The sequence below is a fragment of the Rhynchophorus ferrugineus genome, unplaced genomic scaffold (genome assembly GCF_030347505.1).
Source record: "Rhynchophorus ferrugineus isolate W39M unplaced genomic scaffold, kcgeb_rfMv2 rfM3, whole genome shotgun sequence".
NCBI lineage: Eukaryota > Metazoa > Arthropoda > Insecta > Coleoptera > Curculionidae > Rhynchophorus > Rhynchophorus ferrugineus.
The window spans coordinates 21,065,162-21,083,976 of NW_027472582.1; positions in this window are offsets into that span (position 1 = coordinate 21,065,162).

The window sequence follows — 18,815 nt, forward strand, 5'->3', positions numbered from 1 at the left end:
TATTCCATTCCTTTGCCTGTCAAGCAATGAAATATCAATTTTGGAATAGATTAAAATGGCATTTTTATTCAATTAGTGTTGGAACAATGTTACGTCATTTTCAATGGCAAACGGCAATTGATCAATCAACAATTATGCTTTCTGAAAATGTCTTGAGAGCTTGACCTGGGTTCCCGGCAAATAAGTCTCGAAATTCATTGTCTTCCGACTCTAGTGCTGCTCCAGGCTTTTTTTTGTCAATGACATCCAACAACAAAACTAATGAATATGTAAAATACAATTCTGAGCGCTTTCTATTAGCTGTCTCTATATACTGAATAACTCAGCATTCTAAATGGAGTAGTACAATTGATTTACCAGGTATCCATTAACGTATTTATGTATCATCAGGATTCGAACCAGTGACTGTCACTAGCACAGCACTATGCTCCTGGCTCTGATTACTGCAGCTATTAAAACACTCTTTAAATTTCTTTCTACTATATAAGAATTGTTCACATTTAAAATGAAATTAAACTCATGATGAACCGTAACTGCAAATATGTTGTTCAGTGCAGAACCCATTTTAACAAAAAAAAAGTTAAGGTTCAAAAAGTAAAAAATCCGTATTAAATATTTTTATTATATATTAGAGTAATTAAATTATTAAATTAACATTAACAAGTTATTTGTTTTTATTCTAATTTGCTACGGTTATAAAATCTACAAATATTAAAAATTAAATTTACAAAGTATTTATTCTAAAATAGACACTTTAGGTTTAATATCAATGTCACTATTTTTAATGTGCACTGATTTTTACTTATTACGTCACTTAATTATGCCAAAAGATTTTATTCTCTTTCATCTTCTAAGCCATCGTTATCTAGGAGCTGGAGAATCTGGTGTTCATATTTGGTTATAGTCCTTGATAACGTTATTGACGCTTCTAACTTCAGGTCCTTATGCAGATTGTCATTAGGAATATACCATGGAACGTCTACAATATCTCACATTACCTTTTTTTGAAATATTTGTGTGATGTTTCTATTGCTTTGGCACCAACTCCACATTGGTTCACACTTGCTTCAATACTTGTTCGTAAAGCAAAGGATTATCATATAATGGAAGGGCAATAACCAGTACATTTTTTTACTCAGCTTGAGTTTTTCATATTTTTTCTTAACATATAGAATCATAACATAATTTAAAAATTTATGCAATAAATGATATATTAACAATGATCTATTATTTCAAATATTTAGTATCACCTAAATTAAAAGTTCGTCAATGAAACCATTATAAGAGAGTCCGTTCAACCGGTCTTATACCACCACCAGTCTATACCTCGTCTAACGTACCCATGTCGATGGCCACATTTAACATACGGAAAAAAAGGTACGAAAATTGTTTTTGACCCTTTCTTAGATGTGTGACATATATGAAACTTTCGATTCGGACCAGGTGCATGGGTATAATTTTTAAGGTGTAGTGGCCAGTCCATTTTTATTGTCGGAAGTGACGAGTTCTAAGATTGCCAGTGATATTTTTACGGAAACGTTCTGTGTGGTTTAGTGAATAGGTACGTGTGATTATTTGAAACAGTGTTTTGTTTGATGTTTGGATATGTTTACAGTCGGGGTCTAAGTATTTACATTTTGATAAACATATTTAGTTAATTTTCTAATAATAATACTTATTAAAAATAATTAAATAGTTCGTTTAATTAAATTATTTTCTTAGATTGTTAAATATAAACTATCCTGCTCTATTCCTTTATATTTATGTTTTATGCATTACTTTTGTTTAATAATGCTCAAAGAATAAAAAGTTTTAAAAATAAATATTTATAACTGCGACATATATTTTTACGAGTATGTTTATTACTACCTAATATTCAGATTCTTGGGTCAATGGTGACTTATTTATTATTTCCTTTTTCAACTATTGATAGTATTTATCTCTAATACCTTTTCTATTCGAACATACTAGATGCCTGATTTTAATTAATGATATCCCTCTTTGGTTAAAATACGACGTATCAAAGTAAACAACTGTAAAACAACATATTCTAACTATTAAATTCAGTGATTTTGACATTCTTCTACATGAAATAACATTTTTCTGTTTAGCATTATTGAGTTACTCAGTGTATATAGACGTTAATCATGGCATTCTTTACTTTTGTTGCTTGATTTGACGACATGTGCATGAAGGCCATCAAACTCTGCTAGATACTTAACGTGATGTAGGCCCATTATACCTCACTTGTTATTTTTGGTTTCAACTATTTAAAATTAGTGATTTTAATATCAATGACAAACTAGAAGATAAGAACAAAAGTGATGAAATAGGCGAAGATGATGCATTGCAAGATTTAGTTTATGAAAACCCAACTGAACCACACAAAATAAATTTCAGGTTGTTGATGAATGTTTGAAAGTTTCTGGATGTTGACATGTAATGGGAAAGTCCAAAAGGGGGGGAAATGGCTACCACACGATTTAACTGAAAATATATTTTCGAATCGTTTGAATTTTTGAGTTTCTTTGCTGTTGTGCTGTTTCTTAAAGTGTTTTCTGTGGCGATAAAAAGTGAATCTGAGTTATGAGTTAGTCCAGGAAAGTATTGTACATCGACATCGAAGTGAAATATTTATGGCCATCGTCTTTTACATTACAACATTCTTCTATAAATTGCAGGAGTTATGAACTGTTCAAATGGAAACTTATGCCGCATCTAGAGTACTGAGTAAACATAACGTTTTCTGATTACCATTTGTTCAGATCGACGCAGCATATTTTTGCTGGCATACGGTCTCGAAAAACTGAAGAAGAGTAAAAATGGATCGATCATTGGATCGTTATCAAACCAACGTCGTTATTATCATTATCAACCAAAATGGTATAGCCATATTGTCAGCAATATGGGAAAGATATCCAGAAAATGATGAGAAACATTTTTATAAATGTATTAATATTTATGAAATGATCAAAACATAAGCAAGCATCTAATTTTTTAATGCATTATTAATTAATATATATATATATATATATATATATATTAATATATATATATATATATATATATATAACGATTTTTTGTTTCTAAAATATTGGGTTATTTAAATTCAATTCAAGTAGATATGATCAACCAGCAGAGAGAATATTCCAAATCTGATTTTTGATGTAGAAGGTTTTGGAAAAAATTAAATAATTCATAAATAATAAATTAATCATATATTGAATGGAAACTGTGAATATATACAATTTGATTACGAAAAATGAACAATAATTAACAAGTTCCACATAACAAAAGTTAATTTATTTCGAAAAACGAATACAATTGCTCATAATTTTCGTATATAAATAATTAACAAATGTACAGCGGGTTATACGCTAAGTTACATGTATAATAAACTAGCCATAAAACATTTAGCGAAATAACATTCATAATTATTTTTAATTGGCAGTGAAAGAGAATCATTGGTATTTAATGTAAATTGTTTACGTAAATAATTTATATATTATGTTGTAATATATAGGGAGTATGAATTAATTTAAGTCTTTATTTATTAAAAGGTTTTTTTATGAGTGCATTATTACGCGCATTGCTTTTCAAGCTATTGTCAGTTTAAATAGGCAGAAAGTCGGTTGATCTTCATGTATTTTAATAAAAGTGCCTGTCACCCACATCTATGATTAGAAGAGGTGACGTATGGTTAATAAAATGGCCCATGCAAGTATAAGAGTACATGCAAGTACAAATGTGTTTTCGATTAAAGTTGTCTTAATATCCAAATTCATTTCGACAATGTACATGCATCGTTAGTGTTGGTAAAAATTCTAATTTTTATTCTAGTTTAATATATATTAGTCCATATTGTTTGAGCGACGCAATGTAAGCACAAGCTTTGCAGAAACAAAGTTCCAAAAATTTTATATATGTCCCCAGATTCATCAATTCACATCAATTACCTTACGTATTTCCTTTCCCATCATTAAATACGCACTGTCAAGGTCACAAACTATCGATTAATCGTTCAAAATAATAAAATAAAAAACTTTAGCTTATTTGCAAATTAAGGATCGAAAGCGTTTTACGTATTTGTTTCTACCAAGACCTTATTCGACTGTTCGAATTCCATCAAATTCCTAGTTAGACTTCTACTTTTTAAAAAACTATTTGGAGATGTTTAAGGCGATTTAAGACCAAGTGGAATAAGATTTCTACGAATCAAATTCAGGAACTGTTTTGAGACAAGAAAAAAGTTGACATAAATATATTATATCAAAGGCGAAAGAGTATAAGTTGTTGTAATAATATATCTTTAAGTAAATAACATAAAGTATATCTAGTATATGTAAGAACAAACCAATTAATAAACACTAATATATAATTATATATATATATATATGAAATATTATTGGGCTAAAATTGAAAGAAATAGAAAAATTTAGGTATAGTTATTAGTGCTAATTAATTAGTTAATTTAATATTTTTGATACTATTTATTCAATTTTTGAAAGTAATCAAAATAATATCAATGTTTAGAAAATTTTCATTTAAATCTAATAATCTATTAATTCTTTTTCTGAATAAAGAATATTTAAATACGGTGTTTTTCGTAACAATGCACAATTAATTTTGATAAATGATGCATATTATTGCAATTTTAATTAACATAAAATAGTGAATATGTCAATATGAAATATTATTGGATTAAAAGTAGAAACTATTAAATTGGTTAATTTAATATTTTAGGCAGTATATCAACTTTAAAAAAATATATTTTATAAAATACTAATGAATAATTATTTATTATTTTATTTATTAAAATTAGGTATTTTATCAGAATATATTGGCATAACGAATTAATTGCAACAAAGTGATTCTGACAAATATATTATATTTGCTTCTTGTATCAAAAATATTATATTAATTTTTTATCAAACATATATATTATTACAATATTAATTAAAATATAATAATAAATATTTCAATGTGTAATATTATTGCATTAATAGTAGAAACTTTTAAGTATTCCTATTAATGATAATTAATTAAATTATTTATATTGTTGACAGTGAATAAATATTTCAAAATTCAACAAAAAAATCAAAAATATTAATTAGAAATGATTTATTTTTAATATTTTAAATAAAATTTAAAAAATTATTTTAAATAAAATTGTATACTCAAGTAGAGTATATTGAGATAAAAAATAAATTTCAAAAGAATATTTCTAATAACTCTTTTGTATCTGCTACTGTTCGTAAATGACATTGTACTAATTTTTGATCAATGATGTATATTATAAGAATTTTAAATAAAATAAAACAAAATCAATATTTTAAGATAAAATATTAATGGAGTAAAACTAGAAACATTTAAGTATTTTTATTAATGGTAATTAATTAATTAATTCAATATTGTCGACATTATATCAATATTCTAAAAAAAAAATAAAAGAATTTTTATTATTTATAAAATATTTATTTAACATTATCTATTATTTCATTTAAGAATTTTAAATAAAATAAAACAAAATCAATATTTTAAGATAAAATATTAATGGAGTAAAACTAGAAACATTTAAGTATTTTTATTAATGGATATTTTTGATATAAAAAATAAATTTTAAAGAAAATTAATTCTAATTAATAATTTATTTCTGTTTCTATATAATAAATATTGTATATGATCAATGATATATATTATTACAATAGAATTTTAATTAAAATAAAATTATCAATATTTCAATATAAAATGTTTATGTATTTCTATGAATAGCATTTACTTAATTAATTTAATATTGTTTGTTAAAAAAAGATAATTTTTTAAAAATTGCTTATTAATTATTAATTAAATATTTTTTAAAATTAATAAATAGTTTTATTATATTTTAAATTAAAATTAGATATTTAATTACAATAATATATTGAAACTAAAAATAAGTTATATAAATATATATGTTTATACTAATTATTATTTTATATAAAATTTTATAATTTTTCTTGAAAAAAAAATCCTTAGACTTCCCTTATCTTACGTTCAGCGTCCGACATTAATAAAATTTAATTATCAAGTTCCTCGTCCTACATTAAAAATATAAAATCAATACCGCCCGCGAACAATCCCTTAAAAGAAGCAAGAGGTGGGACGGGCGGGGCTGCGAACACCGGGGTGGAAGTGGAGCGGGGCGAGACGGGGCGGGCGACGGGCGGCTGGCGAAACTCGTCCCCCCGAAGTAAAAACGAGGGTGGAAATAAGAGGGCAAAAAGAACTGAGCTTGAATAAGGCGGCTATGGAAATTAAAGACAAAAGGGAAACGAAATTGCGTCGGAAAAAGCACGGAAAAGGAAGGGGCGAGTTTAGTCGGGGCGTTTAGGGTAGAAACGTTGCCATTTTGTAAGGATTTTAACGGCTCAATAGTTAATGAAGTAAAAATTTAATAACACTAAGATAGTTAGTCACGTTTGTTCTCTACATTATTCATGAGAACAGTTGGATAGTAATTATTAATTGATACAATTATATAGTCCCACAAAAAAAAAAAATAAACGTAATTCTCCCTGAAATTAAAACTATTTTTTAATTTTTGTTTATGTTCTAATCCAGAAAACATATTTTGTATCACTAAATGGTGTGCGCTATGTTTAGTGTCTCTTCTCTCAGGCTCCATATACAAATTCTGCCCAGTTTTCGTTATTTTAATTCTCATAAATAGTATCTTCTTTGCCTTTTTGTAGTTCTTCTTCCTGTCCTTCCTACCCAGGCTCTCTCTACCTTTATTGTGTACTCCATACCCTGTAAGTGTCCCCACCAACTAACTTGTAGTTTTTTGATGTACTCACCAACTGATTCAATATAGATATTCTTCCATAAGTTTTTCGGTATTTCTTTACTTCTAATTCTGTCCATCTTTGTTACACCTCTGTCTCTCCTGAAGTATATTATTTCTACTGCTTATATCTTGCTTTTATTTCTCCTTGACATTACCTACGTCTTGCAACCGAATGTTAAGGTTTGATTTATATATTGCTTTGAACACTTCTGTTTTTGTTTTGCCTGACATTTATTTTTTCTTAATGAATATACATATAATGAAGTACAAGATCATAGCTTTTCCTATCCTGCCATGCATTTTTGTTTTTCTTTAATCATTCAATTTATTTAATTCGTTTAATAATCATCTGTTTAAACTTTTCTTTGAGTCATCAGATCTATTAGTTATTATTAGTACATTATCCGCACTTTTTTTCAATATTTTTGTATCCCATATGTAGTGGGGTTTTTTTGTCTTTAATATTTCTTTATAATTTCATCCATTAATATTATAAATAAGGTTTGGCTTCTTGGAACTTTTTCTTAGTCTTTGACCTATTTGGATTTTAAAGGAGTTTTATTTCATATTGTCTGCAATGACGGTATTTGTATTTATCCCGTAGGTTTCTTGAATTATTTTCACAGCTTTGTTACTTACTCCTCTTTGTTCTAATATAATTCTAGTATACAAGACGGTTTACCTGTTTTATGTTAAATATATGGTCTTTTTTTGTTATATTTTAGCGCTTATATTAAAGTCTTGTCTACTACTCGTAGTAATTTTGGACGATTTTCTCTTACTTGTTTATACTTGTATCCTGTATTCGTCTTCTCCTAAATCCATTCTCCAATCACATATCACTTTTTTATTTCGATTTATCTCTATACGCTCTGATACAAACTTTACCTTTTTAGGTGACGTTTTGTTTAGTGCTTTCAGTGCTTAGGCATCTATTTCATTGACCATAATAGGCAACATTTGTCTATTACTATTAGATTTAGTATATGTTGTTCACATGCTCTAGAAGAAAACAATTGAAAGTTTCTATTTTAACAGATATACAGCATAAATTCGAACTAATAGATTAATGATTCCAACCGGTAGTTATTGATTATTACCTAAATTGATATAAACCGGTAGTTATTGATTATTACCTAAATTGATATATTTTAAATTAAAATTCCTTTCAAGTCTGCTTAATTTTCATCAGGATAATTGGCCAATCCTATTGCTACGAATTCAAAGAATCCTTGTTAAATATGGGTGTTCTTAATTTTGTTTGTGGCTGCATATAGATAAAAGTGCTAAATCTGACAAGGAACAATGATCGCAGGTACCTCAACGCTTGGTAACCGCAGTGATTAAGATGACAGAACGGACCTCCTATTGCTGCGATGGTTCGGTTCGAATCCCATTACGGTTTGTTTCGAAATTCATATTTGTGATTGTTCCTAATTTTGGTTATCTTATCCTAGCAAGAGTGCAAAACTGGACAAGGAAAGCCATAATAGCCACGTTAGTAACAAGACTGGACAGATAGTACCGAGGAACATGTTTCGGTAGGACTCTACATACACTCTAATTAGTAAAAAGTCTTCTGAGTTGATCACTCGCTAATTGACAAGCTGCTCAAGGCAAACACCCGATTCAGATAAGATGAATATTAGTTCGTAAAAAATTGTCTCTAATATAAAAAATTGTTGTTCTTCTATTAATCGATGAAAAATTAAATCTATATATCGATATTTTAACATTAATTATCACAGATAGTTCTGTTTTAGAGTAACTATAGTAAAGTGAATTTGTTAAGATTAATTCCTAGAATTTTAAATATTATTTTGACTAAGTAAGTTGATGAAAATCATCAAATTAATTTGATGAAGTCAAATAAGAAATGCAGAAATAAGGATATTAATTAAACTAAAAGAATAACAAAAACAAAATAAAATGTTGACAGCCTCACAGAAGTCATAACGCGAAGGTGTAACATCGCCCTCTTCGGCCTCAAACGCCCCTACTAAAGTGGGCGGGGGTGGGTCGGTAGGGGACGAAAAGAGTTCTAAGATGGCCGACGTTCTCTCGCGCTTTCGTTTTGAATTATTTCAAGAATTATATAAAGCTTTTAGATTGCGAAATACCTTGCCATTCTTGAATTTTAATTAAATTTATCTAAAGGGCCCCAAGGGGACCCGAAAAACGAGGCGAATTTTATAATCGGAAAAATCAATTCCTCTGATCGTTCGCAACTGACGCATGACTCAAAATTACCTTATTTAATGGCAACTTCAAATGTTAATTAGTCGGAAAATACCTTTGTATTATATTAATGAGCAAATTTGACGTTAAATATATATATATATATATATATATATATATATATACGGTTCAACCAATTTTTATAGAATTGTGTGTGTGATTATGTTTATTCGAAAATTATTTATAGCCAATTAGACCCGGCAGGTGGTTGCAATGATTTTTATATCAACATGCTTATATCTGCCAAAATAACATTTTTATGGTAATGGCCGTGATAAAAGTGGTTACTATATGTAGAATATATTAAAAATTATATTATATTGGTGTATTAGTTTCAGTTTTAAACTTAATTCCCATAACTCTAACGTATTCATGCGGTATCGCAGATATTTGCCCGCTTAGCCCTTTCATGAGATATAGTGTGTGTTAATTACAGTAATACATTGAATAATAAAAATAATATTGACGACATGTGGTAATATTTTGAAATATTGTCACTATTACGTTTGGTTGGGTTATTCCCAATAAAAGTTAGTTTAAAAAGTTACTTATATCCACTTATGAAAGTTATTTCAATGGCCATTATTACGGTGGTTACCATGAATATGTTACCGAACATATGTGACTAGTTCAAGTGAATAATATTAAAATATAAATGGAACCTTATCCAGACTTTTAGTAAGTTCAATACTCCACACCATAATACTACAAATATTATCACGCTAATATAAATTGAAAGGTCAAGATAAGATATGTGCTGTATTAATATTCATCAAAACGGCCCAACAACTATAATATATTGAGAAAAAATAGAAATTAAATAGGATTTAGAACCTTGAACAAGACAATGCTTCTAGGATATATATATATATATATATATATATATATATATATATATATATATATATATATATATATATATATATATATATATATATATTCACCAATTACTTTTCAGAAGTTGTTAGGTGCGGCCCTTATTTCCATTAATCTCTTTTTAAACAAGCATTAATATTGCGTAAATATATTATTTTCAAGAGCTGTAGGTATTACTGAAACATAGAATAAATTAAAATCTGTATTAGAATCAATATTAGAATAAAAAGTCATCAATTCAGTGTCTAATTTAGAGGTACTAAACTTAGTCAACCACTGAAATTTGGTGGTGGCAATCTCTTAGATTAAACAAATGTAGAAAGGATCATCATATAACGGTAACTTTTTAAAGCAAATTACTTATTTACGAACTAATTGGTGAAAAATATCGGGTATATGAGCAGTAACATTATCAAACTATCATTTAATATGAATACAAATATGAAACATATGTAATTCGGTGTTTGATATTGTGTATATTCTTTCTTCAGACATCAGAAAATAGATGTGTTTAAAAATGTAAAAATTTCCTTTTTTTACCAGTTTAGAATTATGTTGGCTGGACTTTTTTTAACATAAACTTTGAACCACAGTCCTCGGCTTTAAGCCTACCGACTAGTAAGTGGCCAAAATGGATATAATTCGAAAACATATCTTGTTTTAGTTTGTACTTATTGGTATAAATATAATGTATTATCAGACTTGTTGAATATTATACTCTGTCTAGTCATATCAGACAGTCAAAAATATAAATTCAAACACCCATGCAGTATTTGAACTGGAGACTATTGCATCAGTAAGAGGATAGTCCCATCGTTTAATCATCATCAATCATCAATATTCGCATGGCATAGCATAATTTTCCCGCTTTTAGTCATAATCAACCTAAATAATCACATCTAAAATATCATGTAAACGATTCATTGGATAACTTAATAATATCGCTTATGGAATTTGAGAATTTCATTACTTATTTCAAATCACTTTAATTATAGCTATCTTTGTTTCTTTTTGTATAGAGACCATTTTTGCTTCAGTATAATTTTAGAAAAATTTTTAATATTTTACTATGACTGTGTCATATAGTTTTTGATTCCAAAATCTCTCATTTTCCAGTTAATTAAACAGTTTTAATTTACAAATTAATATACTGCTATTGTTCTGTTCTTGCATTAATACACAAACAGGACTAGTGCGGGATCAATACGTCAGTGTACATTTTCCAAATAAAATTAAGTTTTGTAGTGGTGTAGTTTGATATGCTTCAATCCTCTGATTTCCTGTGCGTTCTTCGATTGCTTCGAAGTTGCTCTGATTTATTAACCTTCATGTCTTATAGCGACATGATGGTTTACCCATTTAATTTCTAGGTTATCGTGGAGTTCTTCGCTGATTACGTAGCGACAAGCATCGGTAATTAGTTGAAACTCGCATCGTTCGTTTTGATGCCCTTCTGTAATTCAATATTTGCATCCCATAAGTCTAAATAGGCTTCGTTGTCCACTGACATATTAATCACTTTTAAGTCAGGTTGAGAGAATCATCGGTTGTTTAAATTTGTGTCTGATCTGGTCAGCATTTTGTGAAAAGGATTTTTCTTATCAAACCTACTATCGTGATTATTCTTGAGGAATTTTTGCCTTTACACTCAATTGACATGCATCGAATTTGAGCTATGATCAAAATTTGTCTTTTTCTCTCAGGATAGATAGTATGGAATAAAACAACGTTGTACCTAATATCAAAACAGCTTTAGAACACACGGTACTTGCTTTATATTTGTTAGAAAAGTTATAATATTGATTAATGTAAAAAAATTGCTCAAAACATGCTTAACTCAAACAAATATCACAATTTTATTTAAAAAATGGGCTGATTTGTTACTGATGCTTATTAATTAAAGAATTTCAAATTATAAAGTGCATTGCTTTGTATTCTTAGATTAATTTATGTGATAATCGCGTGTTTTATTTCTGTTTTATTTCAAAATTTAAGGCATTTAAAGATCTTCAATGAGGATCATAGGATTCAAATTAAAATATTCAAGAAAAAACTGGCAATAAAAATTCACTTCAACAAAACAAACTTTCAACAATACGGATTGCTTCTAACATTAAGATGGCGCTTGGTCAAACTTTGACAATAAAACGAGAGACGAGCGTCAGGAAAAATGCTGGTAAGACAATAGACATATCCCGAACAATATCGCCAGGACGGCTGGATTCTGGGAGAGCAAACGAGTGAGTGTTTTAATTAGTATCCTTCTTCGTTACGGTCGGTTGTGCGGGGAGGATCGGGCGAGTTGGCGGGAGGTTGGGGAAACGGTGAAGAACCGAAAGGAAGGGGGGAATGGTATGCCTTTGGCCGTATCCAGGCAATAAATGTTTTCGGACGAAAGCGTCACCCGGAGATCGAAAGAAAATATTAATTCATTTTTGATGTTGAAAGGAATATGATCGAATTACATTCCGTGGTTAGTGAGTGTAAAACGGGGCCCTATTTCCTTACCAATTTGTATGTCAAAGTACTATCAAGAACAAATGTCTATTTAGTGACAATATTTTTTGATTATATTATGGATATTAGCATCTGTTTGGATCAGGAATATCTAGTGCTTAAAAGTATGAATATAAACAACTTCTAAAGAATCTGACCTTTTAATCTAACAATTGATTAACTGTAAAAAATAACCATCCTATCACACACTTTTAAGAACCCGTAATGATGTTCCATTATATCTCGACCGTCGATTTTGACGTAATAAAGAACCGCCTAGATGACCCAGAGAACAACGCATTACAAGTCTTATTGGGCGAAAACGCAACTCAAACACTCAATGAACATTTATATATCTTAATAGTAGATGAATCAACTATTTTCAGATGTTTACACGCTATGGGAAAGATCTAAAGTAGGGAAAATAGATACCACACGAATTGACGAATAATAATTGCGATTTAATTGATTTCTAGACAAGATCGAAGAACGTTTTCTGTAGCGTATTGTGACTGACTATGAAAAATTGATATATTATGGCAATCTTAAATGAAAATATCAAAAGCCAGCCCAGAACAGTCACATCGTAGTGGAATAACTGAATAATGAACATATTTTTTTTCTGTTCATATTGTGAGATCAGTAAGCTGCATGTGTATTAATCATTGTGAACTTCAGTAATAGTTTTTGGCTTCAATAATACACAAAATCAATCTACATCTTTCCCTGTTCTAGTGATCGATTTTGTTTTAAAAGTATTTAAATATGTTTTTCCTTTACCAATGTTACCTGTATAATATATAAAAATAAACATTTTCCATATTATATTGATCTATCTCAACGGAAATAAGAAAATAAAGGAAGTGTCAATTCTAAAATAAATCCATTTTCGCGAACAAATTCAAAAAAGTTAACATTCATTTTTTAATATAATGAAACAGTATATCAATCCCACCTACAAATTATATAACATTGTCAAAGTATTGTGCATTATCTCAAAGCAAATTTATTTTTCTCGACAAAATTGAAATTGGAAATCTGCAATAAGCAAAAGTTGGAAACAATCAAACACCAATAGACGAAACTGGAATAAAATAGAAGTCCAGGAGCAAGTGCAAACAAACAAGTTTTCTTTACTAGAAGTCGAGGTGAAACCCAGGCGCGGTCGCAGCCCGAAGGGAAATTCTAATTTTAACAAATATTCATTCATTTCAATTAAATTTTAATCAGCCACCGCGCGCTTTCCCAATTAAACTCTTAAAATAATAATTAAGTTTTTAGTTTTTGTCAATTTTCGCCAGATTGGTTCCGCCTCTACGAAAATTAAAAGAAAATAACGGAAACGGCTTTCGCCCTCGCCCTTCGGCTTTTCCTTGGATATCTATCCGACGAATGCCGGCTGATCGCCAGGATTTATTAAAATGTTCGCTATGCGCTTCATTTAAAATAACTATCTCAAATATTATTTGACGTATCGCATCGCATTGATATTATTTATTGATAACCTGCCATTTATTTGTCGAATATCGCGATAAAAACAGTATTTTCGAGAAATACCGTTATTTTTATCATGATCTTTTGAAACCATCAAGAATTTTGCAAAATAATGACATGCTTGCAAAATAATTATTTAAATATTGAATATTAAAAATGCTCTAGCGCAACAAAGAACTTTAAGCACCAAATAAAATATATTTCAACAAAAGCATTCAGAATTACAACATATACAACTCAAAGTCCAGTCCAGTCCAGATATGTTCATAAGTTCCATACAAAACACCAAGAAACAGATATTTTTTAATAGGGTATTTTCTACTGTTGGGAACAATCGACTGAAAATAGCCGAAACAGTCGATAGTCACTAAACAGTTAAAAGTAATGTCAGACGAATCCTTTCTTGTATAAATTGAGAGAGAGAAAAGGATGGAGATATATATATATATATATATATATATATATATATATATATATATATATATATATATATATATATATATATATATATATATGAATATTCTGTGGAGCTGTAAAAAGGAATGGAATAATACCCCACAAATGTTTTATCTACGTTTTATCTAATATACTATAGAATTATAGATAATACAATAGAACTTAAACAAGCCGGCTTGGTGGCGCAGTGGTAAAGGCGATGGGACGGTCCTCCTACTATTGCGATAGCCGCCGGTTCGAATCCAACTGTGGCATGGTCGTAAATCTATGCTTGTGATTGTTTGAAATTTGTGAGTATTCTAGGCAAGAGTGTAAAATCCGACAAGGAAAATGATCCCAGTCACACCAATAACCAGGCTGGGTAAGGCCAGATGTCTTCTGGGATGATTTCTAAAGTTGGTCACTCGCCAGCCTGTAGGTTTAATGCTGAGGACCGTGGTTTCAGTCAAGAAAAGCCACATCGACACCGTAGTGGAATACTCATGAACATAATTTTTTTCTGCTCATATTGTGAGATCAGTAAGGTGTAAGTGTATTACGAGCTACTAAAGCTGAACGAAACTGCTACTGCATATATTTAGCGATTTGAATTGGGCACATTGAAGAAAAAAGAAAAGGATAAAAATAATTAGTGAATACTATTAACATGCAATGTGTAGCTTAATTTTAAACGAAGTAGAATTACTCTTATATTTTAATGTTCTGTGGAGCTGTAAAAAGGAATGGAATAATACCCCACAAATGTTTTATCTATTATTTTTTATCTACGTTTTATCTAATATACTATAGAATTATAGATAATACAATAGAACTTATACAAGCCGGCTTGGTGGCGCAGTGGTAAAGGCGATAGGACGGTTCTCCTACTGTTGCGATAGCCGCGGGTTCGAATCCTGCTGGGGCATGGTCGTAAATTTATGTTTGTGATTGTTTAAAATTTGTGAATGTTCTAGGCAAGAGTGTAAAATCCGACAAGGAAAATGATCCCAGTCACGCTAGTAACCAGGCTGGGTAAGACCGGATGTCTTCTGGGATGATTTCTAAAGTTGGTCACTTAATGCTGAGGACCATGGTTCGGAGCCCACGTTAAACTTTAGGCCCAGTCCAGATAAACCCATAGTTATATAGTTATAAAGAAGAACTTAAACAAAATTTTAAAATTGGATAGGTTAAATAAGGTTCTTGATTATTTTCATTTAGTTATTACAACGATTGTTAAGTATATATTTTATTTTAAAATGTTTTTTTATGTAAAATTCTAAGTTTGATTATTTTTAAATTTTTAGTGAGTTCCTATTTACTTTTTAAAGTAGGTTAAATTTTTTTGTTAAAATATTTTTACTTAAAAGTCTTAAACTTAAAACTTAACAAAAAGAAGTCAAATAATGAATATAAATAATTGTTTCGAAATATATTTTGTTGAAATAAAGAAGGTTTTATAGGTAATATAATAACAACATACACAACATATACTAATAAATAAAATAGTTAACATTGAACGGGTCATATATAAAACTGACCATATACACGCAATTTAAACAAAAAGGTTTTTCCGAATGGTGAAATATTAACCGAGCCTATTTTTTATTTAATCGAGCCCGAAGGCCTACCCAAGATGTAACTTCCTGCGCGCAAAAAGCGATACGTTCTGAAGGGAAATTTAAATCTTTCATTATTCCCAAGCCTCCGGAATCGTAAATTAGGATTTGAAGCGGTCTCAAAAGTCAAAATCGCGGAGAAATTTCTACTTTCTGTGTGTTTTATCAGAGATAGCACCAATTGGTTATAACTTCGTTCCTCCGGGCCAATTTTAAATTGGTAGCTTAACTTTATATTACTTTACTTATCTAAATTGAACCAATATTAAGGCTTTCAAAATGTTTTATAACTTAATATAATAAGTTTCTTATATAAGACTTTTGCGAGTTTTGAAATATCTTCGGTTACAATCTCGAACGTCGAAAATGGGATCGTCCCCATCGTCATCGTACTTTGTGCAACCATTTTGACTTGCATAATGGTTATCGGTTGAACGTCTTTACGTTTACTACTTTTGGTGCGCTGCAAAAGTTGGCGGACGTAAAACTTGTGAGTTTTAACAACTATATAGTATTCGTGTCGTAAATACAATAGCAATAATTCTATACAAAAAAATTCTATACAAAAAAATTCTATACAAATAAATTCCTAAATTTATTAAACTACTTAAGACTCATCCCAGTTTTCTCAATTAATATTTCCCTGGATATCTGACAAATACACATGGTGGAAGAACAAAAATGAGCAAAGTTTATCGATCTCCAGAAATCAAATCAAAAGATGTTGAGACAAACACTAAAACTAGAAATAGAAGCTTATTGGAATTGTGTGGTAGTTGATTTGGAAGTTGCTACATCGAAATTTGAATATCGGATTTTGTACCAAAACCTTAGAACATATAGTCTATTCAAGGTTTTTGTTATATATGCGTTATCGAAATTTGTGACGTCAAAACTTTGCAATGATGCCGCATCTGAGTTTTAGTTTAGCTTGGCTTTGATATACAAAAAAATTCTAACCTAAATAAAATAATTAAACAAAAATACTGTTTTCAAATATAATTTATTTTGACATTATAGTACGTCTAATACATATATTGTCGAAGGGGTATAATAGATAACAGAGGTATAATATTTTGTAGGTTAGAGTTGTTCTATTATATTTACATTAAACTCTTTTCCACACCACCCATGGGGTAGAGTTCTAAGTATATATTTTTAAGTAGTGGTATCCCAATGGATGCCTAATCCGCCTAATTAACAATTATATATCAAAATAATGTATTGTACTTTCGTTCGAGAGCATATTTACCTTTTTAGATTTAGTTCTTGTTTCCTTCGATGGTGGGTTTACTTAACAAGTCATCCTACTTGGTGTGTTTACTGTCCTACTACCTGTGTACACTATTTTTGATAAAATTTGCACAATTAAGATATGAATACAAGCTTTTAACAAAAAGATTATCCGGAATCAAAATAACCTTTTGTAGAAATAAGTGGCGAGTGATAAAATGTAAATATTTTTGGCAGAATCCATTAGTAAAGACAAGTCTGCTGGTCAAGCGCTTATTGCAGATAAGCAGTTTAAAATGGTGAATGATGTACGGAAATTTGCCAATGCCTTTTTTAAATCGATTCTCGACCATATTCATAGAATGAAGAAACTTAGAAGCGCATCTCCTATTGGATCTAAATTGGTTCTAAGTTACACTCGGAATCCCCGTGCGAGGGCGTTTCCACATGCGCCGTATGACAGTTAGTAACAGCGGGAAATTTAAAAATATTTAGCGGGAATTTTAAAAATTTCAGCGGGAAATTTAAAAATGTGTAGTAAAAAATTTTAGCGGGAAATTAAAAAAAAATCTTTTAATTTTACTGAGAAAATAAAAAAATAAATATATTTAAATATATTTTATTAATATATTAAAATTACATAAAGACATTTATATAACCATAGAGATATCTCTACTACCCAAAACACGTAATCCACTGATATTATCTTCTTTCTAATATTTAAAACAAACCTAAAACAAACATTAAAATAAGATAATATAACTATTAATGGTTTTGTTGTATTATTTTTTAGAATCAACTAAATTAACCACCTACCTAAATTGAGGCATTTTGTGAAATAAGACAACTGCAGTTCAGTCTATACAGACAAGTTTTTGAACTAACGACCAAAATTAGACGTTACTACTCCAGCAGCAAAAAGGAACCTTATTCAGTATCTGCATTGATGTTCTTCTAGAAGGTAAGCAGAATATCTTCGATAATAGTTTATATCCTCTGCCACTGCATATCAGTAAGGATAAAGCCATTAGTTTTTCATCCAACCTCAAACGAAGCTGATGGGACAGGCTGAGTTATCTGTAAATGAACATACAAATTTCAAGTTAGAACCTCCATTCTCTAATAATAAACATAAGTTTCTTATTATATACTTACTTCTGGGTCTTGTTGCTATAGAATAATCTCCTATATATCTATCAGCCTCAAAATGATATGTGATTGTAATATTACCATTGGGGGCATATTTTCCTTGTCTTGTAGTAAAGGTAAAGAATCTCAATAAATATTGCTTAATTATTTCAATGCAATAAATCATTACTATTTAACAAAATACTTACTATTTAAATTATATGTAGGAATTACATCTTGTTTCAGCCATGGCTTTCCACATTTTGGTCTATAGTCTTCATCTTTAAAATGATTACAAACTTTCCTGGACCTACATAGGAGATCATAAGAGATCCCCTTAAGCTTTTCTTTTTAATACACTAATAAATTAAAATACACAGAATAATCTAAAGTAATTGTCAAATATATATAAAAATACATACCGAAAAACTTGACGTAAATAAACAACACAAATTATATCACCTAAAAAT